Source organism: Halyomorpha halys, unplaced genomic scaffold (assembly GCF_000696795.3).
Source record: "Halyomorpha halys isolate HHAL.00 unplaced genomic scaffold, Hhal_1.1 Scaffold29.1, whole genome shotgun sequence".
NCBI classification, from domain to species: domain Eukaryota; kingdom Metazoa; phylum Arthropoda; class Insecta; order Hemiptera; family Pentatomidae; genus Halyomorpha; species Halyomorpha halys.
The window spans coordinates 624,524-629,824 of record NW_027115892.1 but is presented as its reverse complement, the minus strand read 5'-3'; the positions used below and the strand labels follow the sequence as shown (position 1 = coordinate 629,824).

Here is a 5,301-nt window from a genome sequence, read left to right as displayed (position 1 = left end):
CCGATCTGGTATTAAATAAATAAATAAAAAAGACTATTGATTTGAATGAAGTTAGAATAATGAAAGGTATTAGAGTTTTACCTGGTTGCTGATGGGTTATGGGCTATTGAGGTTGCTGTGTTGCATATTTATACTTCTTTCTCTCTTCTCTCATCTTCCCCCTACTCCTCTGCCTGGGTGTGGTGAAAAATCACTCTCTTATCCTGCATTGGTTGATCTTAACCAGAAATGATGTTCCCGGAACACACGAGAGACTGTGTTCACTCTGTGAATTTTTTGAAACCAATCTTGAACCATCTTGGAAAATGTGTGAGGAATCTTCCTCAAACACCATATTAAAAAATTATAAATGTACTAACTACTATATAATAATTTATTCAACAATTTTTAATAATATAAAAACTATGTTAAATAATATTAATGAATTTGCTTTGGTTTTTGTTTACCCTTATTCTACGTGCCTTTGGGGATATTTTCATGGTTTTGTCGATATTATTAATGATAGTATGCAACTTTATAAAATTAAGAAATAGATGAAAATAACCTATTTATTCAATAGATAAATTGGGTTTAACTAATATAAAAATTCATAAGATTAAAATTATTCTAAATAGCCCTATTCCTATATAAAGAAGTCAGCAATAATGTCATGCCAAATGTTAATTTTTTTAAAGTAACAGGGATTAAAAATATAAAATATTATTATAAGATCTTTTACCAATGGAATATTTCTAATACCGCTGCTGCTCCATTTCATCTCAGATTATATTATTTAAAAAAAAAAAAACTCAGGAAAAAATAATTAGTAAATTACTTTCATAGAAATCTATGACTCGAACAGTATTTTAATGGTGAACTATAACTATGGGCCTTGTGCTACACAAATGTTTATCTATTTCGATATTGATGTGTAAAATCATGAAAAAGTCTGAATAAGTCAAAATGCAATTGATGATCTCTTTGGACCAAAAATATTTTTTAAAAAGTGGTGAAGGAAAACAGTTTTTCGGAATGGTAGGGAGAAAACTTATTTGATTTTTTTTTTTTGGTCGAATTAAAAAGACTTTTTGCTGTATTTTTTTGAATTTTTTTAAAAAATATGTATTTATTGCTAATAACTGTACATTTAGTAAATCTGATCTAAGTTAAATTGGAGTGTTTAATTTTACGCGCACAGGCCTTTACACGCATGACATTTGACATTACATAAAATGACATTTTACATTAGTTGGTCTCGTCGGAGGATTGTCAGGAATTGAAGAGGATGCAAGATTAGAAACTAGTGAGTTTTTAGTGGTTAGAGAGTTTATAATGGAAGGAGTGATATCTGGTTCGGGCTGGATCGGTTACCTGGGGAACATTAAGGTCTTTATGTATGATTTTATTTGTGACAAAGTAATGAGCTTTGCAAAGTTTACAAAGGATTTTGGATTGTAAGGATTGGATTCGAGAGGAATTAGATGGTTTAGTGGAGCCCCATAGCTCAACTCCGTATGTCCAGATTGGCCTTATTACAGTCATGTAGATCAGTCTTTTGTAATGTGCTGCAAGTTTAGACCGTTTGTCTAGTAAGTGCTGTAATAGTCGAAATCGACGTGCAGTTTCCAGTCTTTTCAGTCTTGTGTGAGGATTCCAGGTTAATCTTCTGTCCAAATGTAGTCCAAGGTATCAGATCTGTTCGACAGGGGTAAGAGCAACACCATTAAATGAAACTGTAGGGCAGTCAGTAGGTTTACGACGAAGGGTAAAGGTGATTTGATGGGATTTGTTAGAATTTATCTTAATCCTCCAATTACGACACCATTCTTCGAGGGCTGTGATATGGGATTGGAGATTTTGGGATACGATTAATGGGTTATTATTAACAGCGAGCACACATGTGTCATCGGCATACGTGGTGAGGATAGTGTTAGGATTGGTTGGAAAGTCAGCTGTATAGACGGTGTAGAAGATGGGACCAAGGATACTACCTTGAGGAACACCAACGGACTAAGAATAGAGGGATGTATAGGAACCATTGTGGTTTACTCGGAAAAATCTACCAATGAGAAAGGAACGAGGAAGAATGGAGTTTGTACAGCAGTCCCGGGTGCCAGACTCGATCAAAAGCCTGTTCTACATCGAAAAAGAATCCCGCGCAGTACATTCCGCGCTCCAAAGAAGACGAGACTACGTCCACTACACGATGACATTTTTGAAATTGTAAAACTATACATAAGGAGTTAATATTTCTAAATTATTTTATAGTGTGTTGAAGATTGATATACGCCTAGGATGCTCCAGGGTTTCATCCTCACTGCAATGTACAGGGCTTAGTTGCCAAATTTTCAAAACAGCTTCTTCCAATGAATCTTTAATTTTGTTTATTTGAAATAATTGGCCATTTATCATTGTTAGTAGAATAAAAAAAGGATAAATTCAAACTATTAAAGAATATAATAATTAAGATGAGAGGTTGAAAAATAAAGATAGAAATAATGACGTACAATTTACCATTGGAAAACCAAAGATTAAAAAAAAAAATCTAACATATAAATTTTTAGAAACATGATGGAGATTGAAGAAAAATACATAAATAAATCTTATTTATAAATAAATAGTTTTTTGTTTCCATGATTATGACAATAGTCAGATTTTACTTCTATTTATTTTTCTATAGAATATATATGGAGAAGTAATGCAACCACATATCTTTCAGCAATCCAACTTAACTAGAAATTGGTTCAAGCTCAATGTAGGCTAGTAAGTGTAAGTTGGGATGGGAATACTATAGTATATTATTAATTGTATTCCTGGTTGATTCCATCATTTGTTACAATTAACTATCTTAAAAATATTACATATTTAATAATACCAATATTAAAGGTTTTATTGTAAAAAGCACAGCAAAATAAATTAGATTTTCTATAATAATGAAGGATTATTAGTTGACGGTTTGTAATTAATGAATGAAAATAGTCTGGTTAATGTTAAAAAATAAAAAGTTGTTCAGAATAGTACAACTATTAAAGTGTATAATAAATAGGTTTCTACCATTTTGAAAGACCTTTTTTTGACTACAACCATAGCTTCCTCTTTTAATTACATTTAATTTGATAACTCTCAAAACTAAATACACTTAAAATTCCTTCGGCCAATTTTAGTAAAACAGCAATCTTAAATGATCATATTTTGATAAAGAAATAAGGTTTTATTAGATTTATTCATGTTTTATCGAAAAATCGAAGTTACTTAGAAATTAATTATAGTTGGAGAGAATTGGTTTTTTTTTAGTGTAATAAATATTCTATTATCCCCTATCCGTTATGTAAGTAGTATAATAACGGAAAAATGCTATTAAATATAATTAATGATTGAAATATGAAAGAGTTATTTCATCCGTTCCTCTCCCCGATGGAATTCTATTCACTCCTTCATTCATTGTCTAATACCCTTCTAATTTTCAAATCCCGTATTTTCAATCACCTTCTGTCCTCCCGATTCTGGAAAAATAACAATGAAAAGTTTCAAATAAGATGTAAATTGATGGAAAGAGAAATAATATTTAACATAAATATTATTGGAATTTTGTTAATGTTTATTAAGCTATATGTTTATTAGTATTATAATTTCATTTTATTAGAATTATATCTTTTATTTTTTTATATATTATGTTCGTTTATTTATCAATTTATGTTCTTTTTAAAGTTTTTTTTAAACTTGTAAATATGTATATTAACAGTAATTGTACCTTATTATTTTTAGTTTACTTCTATTTGAATTTTTTTTTTCCTTTTTTATTAGAAGTTAGTCCCCTTATGATATATATTTTTGTTTTATAAATTCTGCTAATTATTATTATGTATTTTTTATCTTATCAAATTCATTATTATAATTATACTTATGATTTATAGGTTTATAATTTCATTTTTATTTAGAAAGTTTTGTATTATACTCTAATGCTTTAAAGCATAATTCTGACACCTGTAATATTATTCTAATGAGATGAGTCCCAGGATAAATAAAGGATATTATTATTTGCTACTAAAGAGTGTAAGTGCAGATGAAAACAGAGACATTTTACACCTCGAATGTTTCAATTCAAACCAGAAACTGAGTTAATCTATTGATAATATTATTCGACGTTCTGCCATGTTTCATGTATTAGCTAGGTTCCATCGATTCCACTATAAGTTGTAAATTATTTGGAAATTATAAATCAGGTTCGTTTTCCAAACAAACAAGAGGCTATAATAATCAGCGAAAGATGAATCGTTAATTCTGCTAAAGCGGCCACAGGCCACCTTTGCCATGCTCTTTAGTATCTTCTACATTCTTAATGTGATGATATCCTTTCCAGTCCTGCTAGATGTGGCCATACATAAATGAACAAGCTAATCTAGCTTTCGCGCTTTTTGAAGAATCTTGAAGCCTTTCTAATTAATATTTCATTATAGTTAAATTATTAAAGCATACATCCGAAGTGGTGAAGCTTTAAATAGGGTCCTGCTTGCTTTGAGCTCAGTCTGTCAGTTGATTATCTACAAGGGGGAGGTAAAACTAATTGCGACTATTATAATGCCAAAACACATCTATACATTTATACATGTTTCGAACACATTTAATTTTATTGTAATTTGGTAGTCGATATCTAAAAAAGTAAATTGCATAAACAACACTAGTTACCAAATAAAAAAAGTTCTAATTTTTATATTTCAATTATTAAATTTTAATTATATGATTGAATTATTGTAAAAATACCTCATTTGTAATTTGTAAACTTTGCTTTTGTAGAAATAAAAATTTTCAATTGTTATTACATAAATCCAGAACTATATAGCTGACGCAGTATATTGTCTGTTTCTTTTTTAAATCTGATAGAATATCTGAGAATTTGATTCTTAAATGAGATCTGAGTATCTATTTTTTTTTTCGATATAGCTATTTGTAAGTAAACCATTTTTTCAAAAGAGTAAGAAAAACCCATTACAGTCTTTTGTTTTGTAAAAAAATAGTCCAATATTGATATTGGATGATTATTTCAAGAGAATAATCATAGAAAAAAAAACTGAAATAAATTTAAATTAGCATTCGTTTAGCCCAGATACTGATCAAGGATTCTCTTAGAAATTACTGAGATTGTTTAAGGTATAATCATTAATTTTTTATTAGAATAACTATAAAATCCAAATCCTAAATAAAATTTTTCCAATTTCCTTAAAATATAATAAATAAATTCTTCACAATGAAATCCAGTTAAATTTACTTGAAATTCAATTTGAGTTTTCTTTTATAATTAATTATTTATGTACTCATCAATTT

At 28.9% G+C, this 5,301-nt stretch overlaps 1 protein-coding gene across 1 annotated transcript in view; it reads left to right on the top strand.

Moving 5' to 3' along the window:
* Positions 1-4,517: 4,517 nt before the first annotated feature.
* Positions 4,518-5,301, top strand: part of LOC136797139 (odorant receptor Or2-like) — a 10,369-nt gene continuing 9,585 nt past the window's right edge. Inside the window, exon 1 of the mRNA XM_067052862.1 lies at positions 4,518-4,533. The gene's annotated coding sequence lies outside the window, so the exon portion shown is untranslated. The remainder of the gene's footprint in view (positions 4,534-5,301) is intronic.